A 24,804-nucleotide genomic window follows, 5' to 3' on the forward strand; every position below is an offset into this window, starting at 1 on the left:
ACAATGAAAGGATACAGTGGGTTGAAACTACGGGGTAAGCGATACTGAAGATAAGGGCCATCTGCCTGGTCGTAACGGCTCAGGTGCACGCAGAGCACATCAGCAGGTATAACTATTTACAGTTTATTCCGCCATACCTAAAGCACATATCAACTCGTGTCTCACCAGACTAAATATTTGCATTTTCAATGTCAGATTGGACGGGTGTTTCGCTTACCATGAAGCCAGCTGGGCCGAGCGCGAGCACACCTGGCTTTTGGCGGGAAGGTGCAGATGACAGATGTATATACAATATGGCCATGTGTGAGCCTGGACAACGTTGTGCGGGATTCAGTGAAAATACATTAGATTTACCGTATGTCTGATCACCTGAAAAACATACATGAGTGTGTCTATAGGTGACCCTTTTGCTTTAGAATGAATATTTCGCAGTATCTTTCTCGGGACACAAATGACCTCTGGGTTTCTCAGTACCTCAGTGTAAGGGGTATACTAGTAGTCTGTGGACTTAATCCAACTCCAAAAATGAAAATATAGTCTGCGTCCTAAATTAATGGTCAATTTAGGAGGCACTGAATTATGTTAAAGGCTGATAATAGTCTTACAGTACCAAAATGGTATTTTAAACTATCTGAATAGCTTATAGAATTTGGCTATCAATGAGTCCAGAAACTTAATCGAGCTCCTAATTTAGAGCTCCAGCATGTCTTGCTTTTAAGAATGCAATACATAATAAAATAATGACCCCTTTTCTTGCTGACTTTATTTTTTAAAAATGCAAAATAGACTCAAGAACATAGTTCGGGATTTTTATATAAATTAAAAGCACCTGGTTATGTTGGAAAAGATCAATTCAGGCCTGTTCATCCTGAATTCGCTGACCACAAAAGGAAATGGTTTCGTCCCACCTGAAAAGGAAATGGTTGCTCCCAAAGGTTTAATATTACTATGAAGGAACCCTAGAGTTTATTAATTTCGACGGCCAGAGTTGAAGATGGGGTGTATTCCGTCATACAATGCCTGAACCACATCATTTTCCCTGCCAAGCCTTCTTTGCAATGCTAAAGGCCTAAAATGAAGCAAATCTACATTTTCTCAGGTTACGAATCTCTGGCTCCTTCTCAGTTTACAAGTGTTCGTTTGTTACTATAAAAAGTATACATATTCAGAGACTAAGCATTAGTCTAGATGGGATGAAGTGGGACAGAATGGACTGTTTTCGTAAACCCTGTACCCATGGATATTGCAGTCTAAATCTTCACATCCAAAACCGATCCAAACTTGTTAGATTTGCTCCACTATGTTCTTCTGTGATCCTGTTATGCCCCCATGAAATATTATTCTGTCTTGTGGGGCGTACATGATTTATGGAAAGGGGGTGATGATAACACACACTCACCCTTTCAAGTTATGTACAAAGTAAGTAAACACACACACGCACGCACGCACACACAGATACACACGGTCGGGTGCAAGTCAATGACACCCCCCTTCACATATTTTTAAGTATAATTACTGACAATATTTGTATGCATAAGGTAGCTGACCCCTTACCCCAACGCCCCTAGCTTTTGTGTACAAAGTTGATGACCTCCAAGCACTCCCAGGTTAACAACACCCATCCCCACCCCTCTAAAATCACCATCACCCCCGCAACCATAAATAATGGACGGTCCCTTATATTTAAACACTGACTGGGCAGATATTAAATAGAAACTACATTCTTGTCTGATGTCGAACTGACATACATGACTGGGAACGTGCTTTGTTGCATGTGTTATTTACTGTCGGGTCGACAGGAGTCGCCATTGACGTAAGGAAGAAAGTGCTTTAAAGTGAATTCCCATATTCTGTCCAGTACGGAAACGCATTAGGGCCACCTCGCGTATTTCATCCACGTTGATGGTACTTTCACCCCCGTACTTGATACTTTCATTGTAATTTATACGTTCATGCTAAAATGATTTAGACCTTGGCCTGAGCACGCTTCCATGGTTTACGTTTGTGCTTATACTGGTTTTATATGTATGGAATTCTGTGGTTGTATCAACACGTGCGTTTTGTTCTGTGTTGACGGATGGCTGACGAAAGTCAAATATCTTTTTACCTTAAAAATTTATTAGACTTTCATCCACGCCTCGCATTTCCTCGTCACCAAAATACCTACCGTTGTTTTTTGCTTGATGAACTACACAACTGTCGCATTCCTGTCGACGGTTACTGTGATCAGGTGCATCGGATAGCAGAAAATCAGAAAATTAGAAAACCAGCTTGTACAATTCAGCTGCCTGCTTTTGTCTGCGTTCGACTGTCTCACTTGTCTGCGTTCGACTGTCTCACTTGTCAGGGTTGGACTGTCTCATTGTCAGGGTTCGACTGTCTCTTTGTTAGGGTTGGACTGTCTGTCTCACTTGTCTCACTCACCCGCCTAGCAGCCTAGAGTTTACCTCACGAATCATTGAGTGAATGAGTGAGTGAGTGAGAGGTTTTACGCCGTTTTTCAATGGGCACTATCCAAGCAATATCACACAAGAAATCACAAACCTAGAAATATCATCACTCACCAGAAAATATATTCCGGACATTTGTTAACTATAATATATCGTTTGGAATAACGAGGTTTGACGGTGCGTGTATATTGTTATCCCCACTGTGATCATCTACTCGCCATGTGTCAGCAAACTGAAGTATGCTCGGGACATGAGGTTGAACTGGTGGTCATAGTTTCAAGTCGAAATACCGCGTTCGATTCCCCACATGGGTACAATGTGTGCATTTCTGGTGTCCGCCGCCGGGATCTACTTGCTCTGATGTTGCTAACACCGGCGTAAACCGAGTCATCCATTTAACCTCATACAGATGGCCTTCGTTCAAACGGGCAGTCTTGATGACTTTTGTCTTTGTTTGTTGTTCAACGCCGTGCTCAGCAATACTCCTGCTTTATGACGATTGTCAGAAAATAATCTAGTCTGGACCTGACTATCCACTGATCAACATGCTGAGCATCGATCTACGCAAACGGGAAACGATGACACGCATCGGCAAAACAAATTAGTATCACATATGTACGTCACTCATTGCCTCCTTTAATTTTCTTTCTGGTGTTAATATAGTACCAATAAGAATATAACCTGCATAAATTTGTACTGAAAGTAAGACGTGATTAAATGGCCTCTCTATGGACTTGGATATTTTTTGCTGAGGCGCGTCTTTTTCAAGTAGACACTGACATCTGTGGCAGACAAATAATTTCCTAATAATGCCAGTTCTTTCAGACTGTTTCAGCGGCTGTTGTTGTCGTATCCTCTGTCATCAAGCCCAAGGAATCTTTCGTAAGATACTAATCATAGCCGAGAATAGCATCCTGAGACCCTTGTCTGGTACACCGCCGAGGTAATGACACTGCACATGGGCTGAGGGCATGTCGGCGGCAACAACAACGTCTCTCAAATACCAGCTGGGTGTTGCCATTGCGTTGTAGTTGTTCACATGAATGAACATCATCGTCCTTCTAAATGCCACTTAGGCTTGTCATGCCTCGATGTGCCTACAGTTATGTAAGCCTGAGTGTTGTTGTTTTCTCTACCCGAGTACTGGTATCTTACAATGAACAGCGTTAGTCAGAACCCCTCTTACACCCCCCAACACCCTCACTCTTGACTGAGTGAGTGAGTGGGTTTAGTTTTACACCGGACTCAGCACTGTTCTAACTATATGGCTGCAGTCTGTACATAATAACAGCATGAAGATCGATTTAAGCTTTGGGATACGATGACCTGTGTCTATACAGCGAGCGAGCCTGACCACCCGATTCCTTTAGTCATCAGACAAGCATGGGTTACTGTAGATCAATTCTAACCCGAATCTTCACGGGTTGATCTTCTTTGGGGTGCATTTGGCAACACAGAAGTGAACAAAGACACCAACCAGAGTGGGTGAGTGAGTGGGTGGGTTTACGTATCTTGTAACAGGTGATTAACGAGACCCAGTGATCGTGGTCGCTCTCATAGTTGATTCATATCATCATAATCCAGTTGCGTGGATCGAAGCTCATGATATCAGCCACGTGTTTGACATTCTTTCGATTACGTATCGACCGTCGTCGAGGGTTAAACAACATGAAATGTGTACCTGTGAGCTATGTATGTCTGTCCCTAATGACTTAAATTCAGTGAAGTTCCAAGATTGGTTATTCTAATATTACGATCATATAGCTTGAATATTGGTGAGCGCGATGTTAAACATTCTTATATTTCCCTATCACTCAGAAATAAGTATTGGTTGATCTGTCTTTGACAACAAGACAAATGACGTCACAACTATTAGGATTACCCAGAATAACTGTTCAGTTTGTTTTCAGAGAAGCCTCTCGATATCCTTTGCGGTATTTGTTCGATGCTTGAACTTAAATCACAAGGCCGTTTACCTTCGCTCTCATCTGTCACATGATTGTCTGGTCCAAACACCTTTACCGTTCATCGCCGTATAGCTCGAACCCATCCGAGTTGGATAACAAACTATATAAAACAACTGACTCGAACCTCTGACTATAAGATTTAACCAAAGTGACTCGGATGTATTCACTCGGAAACTATAACTGACAGCTTTTATTTGTTGGGTATATCTTCAAGCACAGAAAACAGGGTCTCTCACGAAAAAAAAGAATGAAGTCATAGATTGGTCTTGAAGTCACAAATCGGTGTAGCTTCGTCGTAAGAACACATCATTTTTTCAACAGACAATTGAGTATATCGATGCTCAGTATTTCAATCACTGGAGTGTCTGGTCCAGACTCGATTATTTACGGACTGGAATATTGCTGAATTCGGCTTAAAACAACACTCAAACAAAAATATCATTCCAAACACACTCATATATAGTGGTTGTTGGGGCCGCATTGGTGGAAATATGCGTAGGCTTCTAAAGGGGTGCGAGACAAAAACAACAGAATATACGATTTTAGCTACGTCTGTTCAGGGCCCATTTGCACAAAGCGATCTTAGTGCTACAATGATTGGTACTCCCATTCACCAGCATTGGCTTAAGACAGTTGTAGCGCTAAGATCGCTTTGTGACAGTGGGCCCTGGTCCCAATGACACAAAGTTATCCCGCCACTATGACCATCGTAAACTTTCAAAACGTTCATATTTGGCCAAAGAAAACCTAAGCTAAAGTTCTTTTGTAGAGAGGTTGCGGTCCATTTGTCCCTGTTGTCGCCTGATCGCACTCCGGTGCAGTGATGACTTAACAAGGAACTCTGGGTAGGACAGTGGTCGTCTGATAACATGCTTTATGAGGTCACACGACAAATGACGTCACACTTTCATCTTGCTATGCGACACGACCCAACACTTAATGAGATTTCACACAGCAAATGGAATCTGATTCCACAATTTTGGAAGAGAATACAGGAACACATGAATTTTAAGTAGAACACTCTGAAACACATGTATAATCATGTATAATCATTAGGGTTAGATTGCACCATTAAAAGCTCACAGTAAAGGTAATGTCAATGAAACAACGGGTGATTAGAAAACCGATCCTTCCAGTGGGACAAATGATAAATAGACCAACAAACTCAAAACGAAGAATTACTGATCAGCTGTCAGTGGCTCCAAAGCCTGGACCGTGACTTGGAATTCTCTCAGGGCAGATATATCCGTAGTTTCTCGCCGCTCGTTCATTATCCTCCAAATATCACCCACTAACTAGACAAGCAAGCACATGGTAGATAGGAGGCTGTTTTTGGTGCTGAGTTTATCATTTAGCTCATATGGCCGTTTTTAGATCACACAATTATTCCCATAAATAGAAACCTCCCAACACAGGATCTTTAAAAGGTAGAGGCGTTACATCAATAAGCCTTATTGAAGTCTGCTGTCGGGCGTTGCTTTGTTAGAAAGAGGTTGAAGAACCTCATGGCATTAGCTGATGATAATTTTGTAATTTCATGAGGGATTTGTTGAAAATTCTTCATCAGCTCAAAGTTTTTGAGAAACACATCTGACGAATACAAAATCAATTGTAGTGACGTCACGTTCAAGCATGTTGTAATACTCATGGCAAATCAAGACATACGAGTTTTATTGATTGAAACAAAAAAACAATATCTTATCGACATATTTTATACAGGTGTCGTAGTTGACAATGGAGATACGGGTTAAAGTTGGTCTTCAGCAACACATACTTGTCGTAAGAGGCGACTAGCGGGATCGGGTGGCTGACATACGCCATCGTGTCACAGTTTCGTAGATCCATGCTCATGTTGTTGATCACTTGATTGTCTGGTCCAGACTTGATTACTTTCAGACCGCCGCCATACAGCTGGAATATTGCTGAGTTCGACCTTAACCAACCAACCATAGTGGACATCAGTCTGCCAGCGTCATAAGTCGGTTCTCAGTCCAGCAACACTTTCATAGCGTTAACCAACCAACTAACCATAGTGGACATCAGTCTGCCAGCGTCACAAGTCGGTTCCCAGTCCAGCAAGACTTACATAACGTTTTAATTGTATGGTTATTAGGTGTATGCTTTCTTTTGGTCGTCAGTTTATCTGACCTTTACGAAAGTATTTGACTCAGTTTCGGACGAAAGTCATATGCTGCCAGGCAACAGACAGGTGAGGTCTACTCTAGTGTCCAACGACAGGTGAACTAGCGTCAGAAGGGGGACTCCAGATCAGTTTATGCCAATATATACTTGTCAGATCAACAATATTCATTGCGTTGTTAGAGGAGGGCCTTAATCATTTTCGGCGTTTTTATGATGTGGTTTCTTGAAATATTAACTGTTGACGTAGATCTCTTAAACTTGCTTCTGGGTGAGTTTGATACACATAGTAATGTCCTTGAAAACTGTCCAAATGATACAGACATTAGGAAATTACTGTCTTTCTTTGACGTGTCATTGATTTTAGTACAAACAAGACCAAAACCTGCTAAAATTTCCCATGAATTAAGGCGTTTTAATGTGGGTTTTATTTCCCTTCAAATATATTTAACCCATACTTTTCAAACATGTTTGACAATGTGAGAAGTCCATTTCTGGTGTCCCCCGCCGTGATATTGCTGGAACATTGCTAAGAGGCGTAAAACTAAAATAACTGACTCAAACATGTTTGTGATTTTAAAGTCATGTTTCAGCCCTATTGCCAGAAAATATTGTTAATAAAACATGCGTTGACAGAAAATATCTAAGTGGCATGCACACCTTTGTCCCGTAGAACAGACGCCCTAGCCACATGTACTTTCACTTCACAGAGTATCGCCTGTGTCTAGTTACAATCTCAATTTTATCGCTGCGCAGCCTGCGGATTCGATTACTTAGCTTTAATTGCGCGCCCTCCATTAAGGGTGTCCGTTGCGTGATAAGCTTGTAAAATTGCTAAAATGATTCTGAAACTCAGCCCGCTCGGTCGGGCACGGTCATCTTGTCATGTTCGTGCGATCTTTAGATAAATTGATTCACAATCTCACAAAGGTTTTTTTGGCTTTTGTTAAATAATGTCTTCATTTAGTGACGTTTTTGTTGTTCTTTTTATATCCGTTTCAGCGTGCTGGCTTCAGCGTCGCGCCTGGAACTGCCATCTGTTTATCGTCCAGAAACATGGAATATCATTACACCATAACTCAGAGCAATAATGATATCAAAAAGACAGACAAAAAACCTTAGTTGCCTCCTGATACAAGCGTCTGCCACATTCAACGTTAGTGTGACCTCAGCTCAACAAATGACCTTGAAATCCCCAATGACCCCCGTTTGATGTTTAAGCCAAGCGTTTCTTCCAGCGTGAAAAGACGCCGTCAAATTTGATAGCAGACGATCGAGATGCTCACAAGGCCTTTGATCATCTGGTGTGAAACGAAGCAACGCTTGCGAGAGAATTAGCGACTTCCAGAAACGGAAAGATCGTCTGGGGCCAAGATGGCGGCGACTTGATTTCCCCTAGTGTCAATTAGTTTTATCAGCATTGGTTCATTGTCGCGGGGTAAATTGGTACAACGTAATCGATATGAACACAATCCTGCACGTGGATGGTTGAAACTCGTCTGTCTTCCTAGATTCCTCCTAAACGTGGGTCAACATGACCTGTTGCACCCCTGTGCATCACGGAATCAAAGAAACACTGCGTTATGCCGCTGAAAGGATAGTTGAGGAGTTTGATAAATACGGCCAATTAAATTTCTCCTTTCTGTAGTCACCCTTTAGTGATGTATGGTGGGGGTGTTTGCGAGCAGCGCCCCAGACAGGCATGTGTTTGAGAGATAGGCTTATCTCCCTTGGACATTTAGCATGAAACGAGTTATTCCTCTGAGGAATATTTGTTAACCGTTTTTATGGCCTTTCGTCCTAATCGTGCAGGCTGCTCAGAATCCCGTTGCCGTCAATGACTGTAACACACCGAGATATGAACTATTTGAATTTTCCCCAATAAATCTTAATAACAGCAAATGCATTATTGCGGATCGAAATTTAGTTCAAATTCGACTGACCCTCTCAGAGAATTAAGGGGACAATAAAACAGGGCCGGAATTGGTTCGTTCCAGTTGTGTTTTAATGTGACTCTTTATAGCCGTGGAATACAAAGGGTGTCATATTCCTCCTTTTGTCACCCGTGTCGTAGAACTTGATCGTTTTCAGTTTGCTTAATATGAATGAGCCGTTCTTTACAAAACAAGGAGCATAAACATGCGCTTGTCTGACAGCTGATTGCACACTTGTGTGCGACCTTTGTGAAAATGCATTTCATGTGAAAAGCGAGGAAGTCGGAAAAAATGTTTTCCTTCACTAATAGTTCTAACGTTCCCTCGTCTGTCGAGCCGTATCTGAAGAAATACATAGATCTGTGATTTGGTGGATGTATTCATGAATATCAGTTTGACGAATACTAATGTTTTTGATACTAGTTATTTAACCGTCTGGTTATGATGGCTGATACTCCGTCAAAATGAAGAGAATCTAAATCTGGTTTCCAGACAAGAAAATATACACGTCACTTGAGATTTCATTTTAATTCTTGACTTAAACTCCGAGGTGCCGTTGGACAATAAAAAAACCCCCTTAGTTCTATGACTACCGTAAGTCTGTATTATTAATAAGAAGGTAAAGGTACGACGTCATCTCAGAGCAAATATTATTTAGTACAAAATCACCTACACCACAGGATGAGTGAATTTAGTTTCACGCCGCTTTTAGCAATATTCCAGCGATATCACGGCGAGGAACACCAGAAATGGGCTTCTTCCGCTCTTCGGCGTGACGATCGAACGTTTAAACTACAAGGCTACCCCACCGCCCCTACCACATGATAAGCGGTGTGAGAGCACAAAAAAATGCCCAAGCAGGCCCAACTCGAAAGTGCATGTGCCACTCCCACGTGTCCTCCAACTGAAGTGGGCTGACATGACCTCACTTACCAACAAATGCAACCAGGTATTCTTACAAACACGTGCAGCACGCGCAAGACCGCATGTCAGACCCGCGCCTATTCTGCACTGTACTGGGCGTATCAAAGTCAAGAAGCCAGCTGAGAAGCTCCTGAAACTGAGCCTTCAGACACACCTTCTGACCCATTGAGGTGTTTCACATGATACTCCAACCTTCGCTGAATAGCAGCATCTATCTAAACCCACGGTGTTTGTACACCGAATTAATCCCACGTGTAGGAGAGGGGCGAGCCAAGGATGTTCTCTTAGTGGACGCTTCTTCCGCATTGCAATGATGTTGTAAGGTTGAGGTGGCCAGGGGCATGAGAAGGTAGCAGTTCGGTGTACTGGAGACTTTCCAGAGCGAGGGTAGTGATAATAAACAGTACAATGTATGCGTTCCTCACGCCAGGAAGAAACAACGGTGATATAAAATGTTTAGAGAAGTGTAAGGTAATACTGCATGTGCCGGCGTTTGGACTGTATTAACGCTATTGTTACGCAACAAGTAAATAACTTATCAGTTTGGAAGGTCAGAACAGACGTCAGTCTTGCCTTAGAACATCATGACTGGCAAGGACGAACGTATGATAGGGGGTGTACTTTTTGTAAATATTTTCATAAAACAGACTTTTTAATAAAAATCATACGTCGTAATCTTCACCACATTTGAAGAGTTTTTACAAAGGTCGCATATTTTCGGGCGCTTCTTAAAGCAGCGCCTTTGTGCCTTCCAAAAAGAAGGTCTCATGTTCTCGCTTGCTCTGAGAGTTTGACATGTTTGTTGTTTACGGCCGAGATTAGATATGCTCCAGCTTCCTCGGGACGGTCTGCCCCAGGCTGTCGGGTCACCATGACACGCAATCAGGTTACAGTGTGACCAACCGATACCCTTAGCTGCCTCGAACGCAATGCATGGTGTACGGAGGATACATTCAAGGACGCAATCAAGTTATAGTCTAACCAACCGATACCCTTCGCTGCTTCTAACGCAATGCATGGGGCAGTGAGGATCCATTCAAGGACGCAATCAAGTTATAGTCTAACCAACCAATACCCTTCGCTGCTTCTAACGCAATGCATGGGGCAGTGAGGATCCATTCAAGGACGCAATCAAGTTATAGTCTAACCAACCAATACCCTTCGCTGCTTCTAACGCAATGCATGGGGCAGTGAGGATCCATTCAAGGACGCAATCAAGTTATAGTCTAACCAACCAATACCCTTCGCTGCTTCTAACGCAATGCATGGGGTAGTGAGGATCCATTCAAGGACGCAATCAAGTTATAGTCTAACCAACCAATACCCTTCGCTGCTTCTAACGCAATGCATGGGGCAGTGAGGATCCATTCAAGCACGCAATCAAGTTATAGTCTAACCAACCGATACCCTTCGCTGCTTCTAACGCAATGCATGGGGCAGTGAGGATCCATTCAAGGACGCAATCAAGTTATAGTCTAACCAACCGATACCCTTCGCTGCTTCTAACGCAATGCATGGGGCAGTGAGGATCCATTCAAGGACGCAATCAAGTTATAGTCTAACCAACCGATACCCTTCGCTGCTTCTAACGCAATGCATGGGGCAGTGAGGATCCATTCAAGGACGCAATCAAGTTATAGTCTAACCAACCGACACCCTTCGCTGCTTCTAACGCAATGCATGGGGCAGTGAGGATCCATTCAAGGACGCAATCAAGTTATAGTCTAACCAACCGATACCTTTCGCTGCCTCGAACGCCGTACATGGGCTACTGGGGACCCACTCAAGCACATAATCAAATTACAGTCTGACCAACCGATAGCCTTCCCTACCTCTAACGCCAAGCCCATTCAGACTCGAAAGCACATACCTGTGTCGGCGTGTGCACAAACATATGCGGCACAGTCGTGGGCAATCTCTGCTGAAAGAACCGTTTTCTGTCCAATTTCGACAACATCATGAAAATGTGTTTATGAATGACCATCAAAGAGGTTTTGGTAAAGTGATTTTATCCTGTATTCATTATCAATAGATGAAAACGCTAGTTAAAACAACCACGGAGACGGAGACGCGTGGTACTTGTCAAAATAGGGAATTGCATTGGACACAATTTTGCTAGTTACATTTGGAAATGTTCACTTGTACTCTACTGAGGCGTTGAACATAGTAATGAGTATGCTTTCAGCAATATTTCAGCAATATCAAGGCAGGGTACACCAGAAATGGGATTCACGCATTATACCCATGTGGGGGTCGAACCTGGGTGTTCGGGGTATCCTTGATCTATCAGTTTCTGAGCAAGTGTCATTAGTGCTGGTGTTGGCATACAAGCGATACTATATATCACGATACTATATTTGTGCCACGACGATATATTGCCAAAGTATTGTGCACTGAAGCTGCTGTGCAATAAAATGATATTAAGAAAGCGATACGCGATACGTATGACGATACTAAAATCTTAAAATTTACCAACCACAAAAACAAATTAGCATCAAAACACAACCAATTGAAAGTATACTATCCAAAAAGAAGAAACGCATAGACGAGCGATCTGTTGGAGTGAGTTTAGTTTTACGCCGCTTTTAGCAATATTCCAGCAATATCACGGCGGGGGACACCAGAAAATGGGCTTCACACATTGTACCCATGTGGGGAATCGAACCCGGGTCTGACCACTTGGCTACCCCACCGCCCTGATCTGTTGGAAATCGTATTTTCGAATATGTATAACTCGTCCACAAATAGACTTTAGTGCATGAAATTATACACCAGTTTAGAAGAAGGTAAAGTCTATACAACCAAGTAGATACTTCCATGTAACGGAGACGTGACGATTGTGACGACGTAGCACATCCCCGATTCTTCCTGGCTCTATGACCAATCTCTTTCATCCTTCACAGGATATCCTCTGAAGTCTAGGCACTCTGGCTGCTGTGCTCTCACCTGTGGCAGTGCGATCACGCAACTGTTTTACCCGAATGTACCGATCTTAGGCTGCAGTGGTAACTCGAGGTCTGCCTGTACGGTGGCGGTCAATTGTGATGCCTGTTGGTTGCAACGAGCTGCAAGCCAGGATATCTTGCTCGGATTAACATTCAGAGACCTGGCAACAGAAGATTGGTAATCTCCAGCATGCATTCTTTCAATGGCGATGTTCCGTGTCGCAGAGTCAAGACGTGACGTAGGGATTTGTCATTGAAACTCCTTCAAAACGAATGCCAATTTAAGGAAGTAATCTGGATATTTTTTGCAAGACAGTGAATTCTCTTTGATGCACAATTTCAAATGGAAGGTGATTTCTGTTGCGCTGTGGCGATGCCTTTCTTATCCTTGTAAGAAATCTCATCAAAATCAACATTTTCAAGTAAAATCGATTTTTTACTTGTGCAGCTGTGAAAAATCGTGTTATCAACACTCTTGTTACCTAGTTTGACGATTGTTTGAACACAGTAGGTAATTATAAGTTTTTTAAAAATGCAAATGACTTACGCGTTTCCTTTTTGGGGTAGTATATTTCGTCAAATTCCGTCAGCGTGAATGTTGATAGTATGCGAGCATTATGTCTGACTCAGTATTTGAGGCAAGAATTTACAAGAAAATGTTTACTTTTGAACGGAAAATAAGTAAGCATATTTATACTGAAGCAAAAGTAAGAAATTGTTGCGATTCGGCAATATTCAAAGTTAAACATCGCTGAATCGTCGCCCATTGATCGATGCGTATCGATGAATCGTTAGACCTCAAAGTGTCATATGAACCTATTTGAAATCTAGCATGCTCGATTGCACAAGAATGCTTTCACATGTTTTGGGAATGAACAAACGCTATTACCTCAACCCAATCCTAAATTAACAAATCTTTGCTAGCCTTGGAAGAGTTTTTTAACAAATAAAAGTAATGAACAATTATTTGTTTGTTGGGTTTTTTAAAATGGTGATATATTATTGAAAAATGCGTTATTATTAGATTTGTGTCATACCATGGAGTATAGCTTTACTCAACTTTCAGCAATATCAGTTTGGGACACAAGACATGGACTTCACACATTGTATCCATGTGGGGATTCAAACCTGTGTCTCAGTGGTGATGAGCAAACATTTTAACCACTAGGCTACCCCACCGCCCTTGCTGTGATGTCAGTGGACATCCAGCTAATACACAGTATACAACTCCTGATTTGCCCAAAGTCATCTGGAGGGCAACCATTACCTCCTGTTTTGGTATTGCACCTGTGGATCAAACAACCAATAGAGACCCAAACAGACAGATGCTTTCACCATTGACTACAGTTGGGAAGGTGACACAGACATGGGTCATGACAAAGGATAACAAGAAATGCTGTAATATGGAAAGGCACAGCCAGAAATCAGACTGCTTCCATCAAGGACATTTTGATCAATGATGAACTTGTGTGACAAAGCTACAGACAAATATCTCCCCAAAATAATGAACCTTGCATGATTAGTATATAAACATGCCCCGTATTCAATCATTGAGCAAGAATCCAATTACAAGCTGCCTCCTACTTTAACTACCCACAGACTTCCCCATCTCACTGACATAATGTATTCCAGTAGTCTGATCTTGACCCAGGAAGACAGTGTAGACTGTGCAAGGTGCTTGTGAAATATGACTGAACAGGAAAATGGTGATACAGCGTTTATTGCATAATCATGTTCACTGCATCTAAGCTTACCTTCAACACATCACAAAAGTATTTGATTTGTTATACCCATACATATAGAAGCACACACAATTTACAACTGATGTACGCTTACGTTTGAGTTCACATGATTTCAGCCATTTTTCATAGGAAAATCAGCAATACAAAAATAATTGTAATGAGTCTCACATGGGACCATTCTCAATCATTCAAGGTAATGAACACATGTTCTATTTCTGGTATACAATATATCACCCTCAAGGATTGAAGATGAGGTGATATTTGTCCAGGAATAAGTGCTTATATCATTTACAAGAGCATCACATGCTTGACGAATATATACTGCACAACAGAAGTTAAAAACTATCCTTCATATTATTTAATTCAATCTGTCATGCTATAACATACATATTCAATGTAGTAATATGAAAGAATCACATTTTCTTTAACTTTTTTTGTGTAGTATAAATGATCACAAGTTATCAGATCACAGAAACAATGACAAGTGTACGGATAGATTTCACAAATACATCTGGCATAATCTTACATCATTTTACAGTCATAAACAATCTTAAATTGTTTAAAGACAAACATATTTTCCTTTGTTAAGATACATTTTGAAGCCACATGAATGGTCAAAATGAACCCATTGATTATTGTATTTATGTCATAATTCCTGTGATCTCCCCTTCTACTCTTAAAGCAGCTACCTCCACATAATGCTATCACAGTCCGCCAACCACTTTCATTCACAATGCAGAGATCACATACTACACCTTCCTAACTAATCCAGGTTGAGCACATCTCAGCAGGCGTCAACCTTTGAAAAATATTTTATATTACTAGATTTGATACTTCTCTTGATTGCTTTTCTTTGATGGGAATTCCAAGCTTCTGTACAGCATAATGTTGAAAGACTGAGTGAGTAGGGTTTGAGACCGCTTTTAGTAATATGCCAGCAATATAATGGCAGGAAACACCAGCAATGGGCCTCACATATTGCACCCATGTTGGGAATCAAACCTAGGGCTTCAGTGTAACAAGCAAACACTCTAAAAACTAGGCTACCCCACTGCCCCCAAAACATGAACAATTTAAAGTCTGATTATGAAACTCCCCTGGGTTAGTCAGGATGGTGTACACTGGCTCAATAAATAGATTCATATATCTTGCATTCATAGCCACCTGGTAATACAACACATATTGTTATAGCCAATTTCAGCAATATTCCAGCAATACCACTTCCAGGGAACACCAGAAATGGGCTTCACACTTTGTAGCCATCTGAGAAATCAACCTCAAATTTTCAACATGACGAGAAACCGTTTCAACCAACAGGCTACTCGACCACCCCCTGTCTACCCATAAATAGAAGAAGTTAGAACTGGAACATTTGGCAAACAGTGCTTCCTGGACACCTGGACAAGATGGTGTCAGCCCGGAATAAACTGCCTGTACAATGAGTGTTATACTACCAAGTGTATATATCACAATATCACATGCAGATAATATACAAACATATCCATATTTCAGTCAGTACTGTATAAACAGTGTGATAACATGTTCCATTCACAAAGCTAGATACAATTTAAGCAGTAAAAAATTAGTTCAATACAGAGAGATCAATCATTTGTATCCAACCACAAAGTAATCAGGCATTTATTCACAAACCTTACTTGGAAGTTTCTGGATCATGACTCAAAAATTCATCATGGTTTTGATTGAGACTATTTGTCCATGATTTCAAATTGTAGTGTCTGCTCACCACTTTTCTGTAACGATCAACAGAACTAGAATCTGTTATGTTTTATACATCCTGTTACAAATTCATCATAAATCATTGTTAATCCAGGGCCTAGATTTTTAAAGCTCTCTTTGCACTCAGAAAGTTGTAAGTTAATGTTAATGTATGGCATGACCATCTAAGCGGTAAGAGATAGTTTAACTATTCATATCTTCTCCACTGTTCACAAATATTGGGGAAACAGCACCCATATTTTACTTTCAACACCACAATGTAACTATATTTCGGAAACAATTATGCTCTATGAATAACAACTATCAAACAATTTATTTGTTAATCTATGGAACTTCTGTTGTCCAAGACATCTGTAAAATGAGCCTTTTTCCAATACACTGAAATTACAACCCCCGAAACACGAGCATTGGAGTGTTTAATATTAATGAGACCCAGAAAAGGGTCCGGAGTACAACTTTTAACTGATATTACATTTCTTTACACTGCTGTGATATACAAACTAATACAAGAGCTCCCTGTCCGTAAATGCTTTCTGGTATGTGTTATGCTAAGATACAACATCAAACCAATAGTATGGCTTTTACACCATTATCTCAATCTCTGGCGGAAGACACCAAAGGCTTCACATACTCTGGCCATGTGGGAATTCTAAACCTATATGGACATATGTACAGGATAAACAAGGAATTCAAGATCTAATATCAATGTTCAGAAATGCATAATGGTGTCTGAGGTCATTCTGTCAAGTAATTTTCTGGCAACAGATCAGCATTTTCGTCCCAGCAAGACTACAATCTCTCTGATTAGAAGACAACAAACAATGTCAGCAATACAAACAAACAATGTCAGCAATACAGACAAACAATGTCAGCAATACAATGTCAGCAATACAAACAATGTCAGCAATACAATGTCAGCAATACAGACAATGTCAGCAATACAGACTACCTTTTTATATGAAAAATGGATTCTTCTAATATTTCATAATTGGTTCTACATGTTGAATGCTGTTCAGCTACTATTTCATTCCAAAGCTTAGTTCAGTAAATAATTTCTTGCTTGTTACATTTGGTCAATGACAGCTTCTCAGAGCTGATTTGGCCATTTTTCCAATTTTAGAAAACCTTGAATTTTACCATGGGCCAGACGAAGGATATAAAAACAAGGTCATGGAAGAAAACATTGTCAATTACAACGATCTCAATTCAGCGGGGATTTAGTCAGAAACTGCTTCTGTGAAAAAATGATTCAACATTAACCTGTGCTGACCACCCAGTCAACAATAATTGCATAAATAATGCATTGTTTAACGTGAGAAGATAGTAGCACCATATCGACTGAGAAGACCCTTCCCTGATTCCAGACATGCACAGTCTGTGACAACAGCTATCTGACCACTCCCTCTCCACCAGTGTGGGGATACAACAGCAAGGCCAACATTAGCAGTCTGGCATTGACGGACTCATGTTAAGTGCTGATACATATTCCTATTGATCTGAGGTAATTTTGTGCAGATTCACCACCCCCAGTATTCAGATCCTACAGCCTTTTAGTTAAACAACGGCAGTCATAATTAAGGGTGATGGAGCAGATGATATAGACTCTTCAATGACATTACCATACATTAAGCACAGACACAATATTACACTACACAATTCACAGTTACTCTTGGACAGTATTAAAAACACGCAAAGCAAAAAACACAAGATATAACATTGACAATATCAATTCGATGTTCATTTTACATGTAACCATAGAGCTATATTCAAATATAACAGACAATTTTTTTCTTAAAGCTTTCCAAAAGGAAACTTTGTCTGTGAATGAAATTCAATTCCAATGCATTTGTTCCTTACTGTAAATACATTTATGGCATGCACTTATTGATTTAGAAATCAACATGCAAAAATGCAATTATTTTGATGATGCATATCTGCGACCACCCCAAAACATAATGTGCATATACTCATTCAATCACATACAAAGCCCTTGTTATTCTTCAAGACAAGACCTGCTTTCTTCACAAGGATGTGAACTTATTTATCAGCAAACAAGACTATACATTTGTTAACAATGCACACATGATTGAGATTCTTCAGCATGTCATGTTAGTCCACACCAACATTTCGACATACATATATGGAATGTGATCAGTATCGCAGCTTACAATATACCTCTGTTCAACAAGAGCAGAACTAACACACACTTAAATGTCAGGGCATTGAGACAGTGTTTGAAGTAAGCATGCACAACACAGTGTGATATCTTCAGACTTCCTATCACTGCCTATGATGTAAGGCACATACAGTATCAGGTAGCAATGTCAGCAATGCTTATGATAGTAACAGGATATCAAGTAGCTTCATTGGTAACGTAGCATATTTGAGAATTTGCAGTATGAAAAACAAGATTTAAAGACATGAGAACGGCTTCTGAAGCTGATATATAGCTATACATGGCATGGAAAACAAGTAGACTGAAATATGTACTAAATGTACAGCATGTATCAGTTATATATGCCAGTGCATGTTTGGCAGTGAAACAAAACTCAATATCTGGCAATATTAACCACTCAGACAAGAATCGATACTCATAAATCACACAAAACATGACAACATTGCAACATGATTCATGACAATCCAAACAAAATTTCATGCATGTATAATGTTTAATCTTAATTTTGGAGGAAAACTGAAGATTTTGTTTCCAGCAGTATACTGTATAGATAACTAAGATTTAGCAATTGTACTGAATCTGAATGCCTTCCTCTAAGTACATCTACATTCACACCCAGCAGTGCATGAACACCCACCTGACACTGCACGTCATAAATAGCACAATGAGAAACAAATAGTCATCACCAAATCAAGTACAAGTACAGGAGTAATTGAGTGGTAAAACAATGAATAAATGAACAGACTGAATGAATAATGACTTGAGTCCACTTTACATTTTTTCGCTAGTTTCCTGTAGTAGCCACTGCAGTTCTCAAGACAGTGAAATGTATCGTATTTATCAATGATCTGTCTTCACTGCACAACTCTGAACTCTAGTTTCAATGCAGACAGGGTTTATATTTATTTCAACTTACTGAAGGGGAAAACATATGGATGAATACTTTCGTCATAACAATTTGGAGCAATGACTTGACTGATAACAGTGTTTGACCCTACACTGAAATGTTGCTCCTAATTGTAATGAAGTTCTTCATACGTACATCTTGTCCTTCTTTAGTTCTCGAACTTTTAAATGGCTCTCAAAGAAGTCATTTCAGCTTGTTTGTTTTGATGAAACTGAAATCCTTAAGTCAAAAAGTCTTCACTGTAAAGACTTGTAGAATCGCTCATATCATACACATACACTCCTTCCGAAGAACCATGGGTAAGTAGGTCAGCAGTGACACACAATACAGTTTTCTAAATGGCTCATTATTAAAATAAAAGACGGCACCCCACAAACATCAAACAATATATCTCTCATATACAATACCTTTATAATTTATACAGAATTGTCCATTAATGATATTTTCTGTACATTCATCTTGCAGCGAAGGCATGTTTCAATGGAAGTACACAATAATTTGACAATAATAATTTGTTGGCAGTATCTTTGGTTATCATGTTATGCACCATGTATAAATGTACAAAATATGTAAAGATTCATAACTTTGTTCAAAACATGAACAGTTCTTCACAGTACCAACTTAAAGCTGTTTACAAACTGTTCTTGTGCAAACATGAAATACGGCACCATTGAGATTCTTGCACAAACACTTCACAAACTCTCATTTTCAGAACTTAGTTCTCACACCTCCATGATTCGTCACAAATCACAATATTTTGAGCACTCTTGTACACCCAATGTTCAGATTCGCTGAGCATTTCATACCGGCAGTGGGTAGAGTCAGATTCTGTAATAGACATAATAAATGCTCAAAATCGAGCATTACTCAGGTTTGGCCGTTCTTCATCGGTGTCTCAGTTGCTGTGTCCCTTGAGCTGAGCACTGACGCTGTAGCCCAGATCGATGCGGAATACAAGCACACCGTCAAAGGAGCCACGTAGAGTTGGTTTAAACTCAACAGGATACTTCAGCATCTTTCTAGCACTGGAACAGCATTTCACACGAAATAATCAGTGAAGTGTGTTTATTCGTATTTTAAAATGAAATATTGTCAGGATAGTCTGGCGTTCCTGGTAGACAGACACATCTGTGTCAACAAGACTTAATTATGATGACAGAGTAAAATTAGTCTGGCTCGACTGATTAGATTAACTGATTAGTAAGCCAGACAGTCTGGTTACAATTAGGTGTGCTGCAATTTAAAATGTCCTAATATAAACTCACATGACTGGATTTTGTCTCATTAATGTCATAGTTCTTTGTGAGTGAGTGAGTGTCACTAAGGTTTAACGCCATACTTGGCAACTGTACCTAACAAGGGATGTCAGCATATATTGTAACATTAATAAATGTTTAATGGTGATGCAGTATCAACACAAATGTATAAATATCAATAAGTTATAAATAATTCACTGCCATAAAAACACCTACAATTGCTATTGTTACCATGGTAATGAGAGACAATGAGAAGGCAGAACATGCGATATTTTATTGATGAGCATAGTTCATATTCACAATTAAGTTGACTAATTGCACGTCTGAGAATAATCTTTCATCAAACCACAAACAGATACAACTTTTAAGCTAATAACAGACCGACGAACAGATCATTATATATTAATATGCATCTTAAATGTCTTTTTAAGTTCATGACCAGGACAGTTATAGATGGACTCTGGGACTAACAAAAATACTGCATTTGTAGGAAATAATTCAGTATTCACCCAAATGCCAAGTATAACATTAACACCACAAATACACAAATCGTTCGTCACTTCCTTATACAAGCCATGAGTGACATTCCTATGATCTATTTCGAATCATCCCGAACTGAATACAGTGAGTGTGTGAGTTTAGGTTATGCTGCTTATAGCAATATTCCAGCAACATCACAATGGAGGATACCAGATATGGGCTTCACACATTGTACTCATGAGGTAAATCAAACCTGAGTCTTCGGCGTGATGGGCGAACACTTTAGCCATTAGGTCACCCCACCGCCCCTGATCTGAGGTTAGCAGTAAGAACATCTGACTATGTCCAACAATACAGTGTGTAAAGGTGCCTCAGATTGCCACCAACTAACATTAGGCTGATATATCTGAAATATGGTTTTAAGTGGTGTTGTTTTGAGGAAGGGATTTCTGTTTCAGGCAACAGTCTGTTCCAGGAGTGTTCGTGGTGTGGGCTTTGTTTGATGTTTAGCACTAAATTAAACATTAGTTCACTACTAAGAAGTCAGTCTGTAAACAACAGAGTCGGGACAAGACAATACAGTCAATAACTATAATCTCACCTCACACATAAATGTCGCCTTGTGACTGGCTAAGCGCTCTTCTATTATGTTCTTTGTACCCCACTTACAAGCAAAGAACATTTCAATTCATTCGGTACTTCGTGGTAGTACTTCTTTATCTCGAATAGCAATGAATCATGCATGATGCACAGAAAATGACCGATGTCTTGCAAATGCAAATCAATGGAAGAGAGATAAATCTAAATTTGACTTTTTGTGCCGTCTGTAATATCTAGTGATGGTTAAAAAACGTTTGCCTTGCATTCCAATAAATAACTCTTTACTAAACATTCAAATGTAATCCCTGTGAATATTAATAAGGGGAATTACACCATGGCAACTTTACTAAGACAATATCAGTGGGAAAAAAAGGAAGATGCAGCATTTGATTCCTACAGGTTGGCTGAAGTGTATGATCCGATACCCATACTTCAAACAGTTCAAAATTAACATTGAGTTGTTCGGTAAGATAAATAAGTCATTCACTGGTCACGAGCGGGGCATGGGTTGATGTAATCCTCGACCTTCGGGCTTAAGGAACATGAACAAACATTGAGGGTACATCAACTCATGTCCCGCTCATGACCAGGGAACAACTTATAATGTAAGTATTGATCTACATCAGCGTGCCTGACCAGCCAAACCTATTAGGGATGCCTTTCATGACAAGAATACTGTGTTGCAGATTCCTTGCATATTACTCATATGTTCCAAGGTCATGTGTTTGTGTCACCACAGTGCTACGTGGCACAAAATCTCTTGCTAACAATCTTAATTAGTGTTAAAAAATTCAGAGCAGTTTGAGCAGTTTTGTTGCAGTAAGTTGACCCAAATGGAATATTTTGTTATTACATGAATTGTCTGGATCATTATCAAAAAGAACCAGAAAATCCAGTGGTGAAAACATGAGTAACGATTCAAGGTAGGACTTGGCCAAGTGACCATGACCCATTCAGTCACCTCATACAACCAACAAATGTTGCTGAGGAACTACTCTAGCTGGGAATATCTAACAAAAAGATCTAGAATAAATGGTGTGGTCCCACTAGCATTGGGTACAACAGACCAGCTCTTGTTTATACTCACCCAATAGTGAACGTCTTGTGTTTGACATAGAACGGAGGCTGTGAAGGAATAACCTCGATCTGGAAATGGAGGAGATCACAATCAGCAAATGATGGCTGGTGGACTCAATCACACTGAATATTTCACCTAATTACTTCAATTTGATAAGCTTGATTAAAAATGATAATAAAAAGTCAAAGACATTTACAAGCTGATCATGAACTTCTATGCACTTTAAAGAACAGATACACACAATATTTTTCACTCAAGTCTGGTGATACCACACTGGAACAAGCCCAATAATGTACCTGATGGGCCTTCTCTGAGGTGTTCTGGAACTGCACTTTGACCGTGACTCTCTGCTCGGCATCACATTCCGCATGCACAACAGACTGTATCAACTGGATCGGTCGATCACTGTTCCGCTTCGCACTGGAGGCACATTAAAATGTCTTAATCCCTTGAAAATATATTTCTGTAAACCCCCTTCTGCAACTTTCTTCCAGGATGTGCCATCCCCTAATGTTACAACATCAATGATGTAAAATTGTTCCAGGTTGCAAAATGCGCATGCCACTTATAATACTATGATACCAGTTGTAGTCAAAACAATGGTCTATTGTCATGCCATGCACTCACCATAGTAGTGATGTGATACTACTAAAACCTGATTCTTATTGTTCAAAGGCCACAACCAAGACAGTAGCCCTGTCAAAACATATGACACAGACTTGAATCAGTTAATATTCATGTAGTAGACATTCCCAATTTTGCTACAGTGAGTTTAGTGTTACACATCATCACCATTATTTCAGCTCTATAGCAACTATAGAAAGAGCCGTGGAGGATCATGTGAATTTTCAGTCAAAGTCAGAGTCACCATGAAGACTAGTCCAAAGAGACAGCCACTGGGGCCCTTCTTGGGGTAGTGTTAAATACAGCCAATGTAGGAACAGCATCCTGGCACTGTAACTCACAGTAATGAATGGACAGTTAACAATGACAACACAGATACATTGTTCCCTTAATGTACCTGTCTCTACTGGACCTCCTGCTCTTGTCTGAGGAACTGCTGTGTCGGGTAGTATTGGTTGGCTTCTCTGGACGCACATCTTTGTCCACCTCCACACCCTGCAATATAATGACTCTAGTGGAGGCAGGTAACTAGAGGTCGTTCAAACCACTGACTGTTTGTGTATCATCACTTCAGTTGGTGGCAAATTAACAGAACAGCTGTGGCATAAGAAAACATACAGACTAGCAAAAGGTGAGCTTTCCCTACACATATTCTTCCTGGAATGAGTTTACACAAATTTAATGAGTTGAATGAGTTTACACAAATTTAAGAAATATTCAACAAATTAACAACAGAAATGGGCTTCAGACACTGTAACCATGTAAGGAATCAAACCTGGGTCACTGGCGTCATGAGGACTTTGTGGACAACCTACCTCTCCTGTGAGATGCACCTTGAAAGTGAGAGAGCTTGCAGCGACTGATGACTTGATTTTGCACTTCACATCCCAGTACTGCGTGAATGTGCCGCTAGACTGAGGGAAGAACACCACTGGTACCTGCAACATTTGTTAGCTGGTCAGTCATCTCTGGGCTAATGAAGGCAACTACTCTTGTATTTCACAAACTCCTGCAAGGCCACACTGCATACAAATTCACTGCAAAGGCTTATGACATCTACTGCTTTTAGGATGGTTTAACATTTGAAAAATTGACTGGAGTTTGTGATAAATTTTCAGTATTATGGCTCTGGCCGAGGAAATATCAAATGGCAGGATCCCAGCATTAACTCATAGGTCAAGTTGTTCTTATTGGTTCTACATATTTGGGGCTGAGTTGTCAATATAAGCACATGAACTGTGCTTGGAACAAGGCTATGGACAACCTACCTTGGCAGTCTCCCTTGGCTTGAGCTGCCCTGTTTTTTCCGTGAACTGGAAGACAGCATAGGTGACACGGTACACGTCACTACTGTGGTCAACTCCCTGTAGAACAAAAACAACAGTCCAACTATAACATGCTTGGCAAAGGAAATAGTGAGTCTGGTTTTATGTCGCTTTTAGTAACATTCCAGCAAATATCATGATGGTGGATATCAGAAATAGGCTTCATGCATTGTACCTTTATGACAAGCAAGAATTATGAGGGATGGGTTTAATAAACTTTAGCATGAGTGAATTCCTGAAACTAACTTTTCACCAAACATCACTCATACCTCAATGTTATTAGCAAATTCAATAGCCGAATCCACTTGCACACAGTCACTTAGCACACTGATAATATCTCTGATATAGAACCAGTGGTTAGATTGACGTGTTCATGGAGACACCAATACTGTGAAACAGCAAGCTTTGAGATCTTTTTGTCTCTTCATATCCTACCTACACTTTAAGAATCAAGATGTTTTTTTTTTGTTTTTTTTTTAAATACGTTTTTTAACTATTCCTGTAGCATTGCATGTATTTT

At 40.2% G+C, this 24,804-nt stretch overlaps 1 pseudogene; it reads right to left on the minus strand.

Moving 5' to 3' along the window:
* Positions 1-19,732: 19,732 nt before the first annotated feature.
* The window catches only part of LOC137258870 (centrosomal protein of 192 kDa-like), a 44,692-nt pseudogene continuing 39,620 nt past the window's right edge, over positions 19,733-24,804 (minus strand).

This window comes from Haliotis asinina, chromosome 12 (genome assembly GCF_037392515.1).
Source record: "Haliotis asinina isolate JCU_RB_2024 chromosome 12, JCU_Hal_asi_v2, whole genome shotgun sequence".
In the NCBI taxonomy this organism is placed as follows: domain Eukaryota; kingdom Metazoa; phylum Mollusca; class Gastropoda; order Lepetellida; family Haliotidae; genus Haliotis; species Haliotis asinina.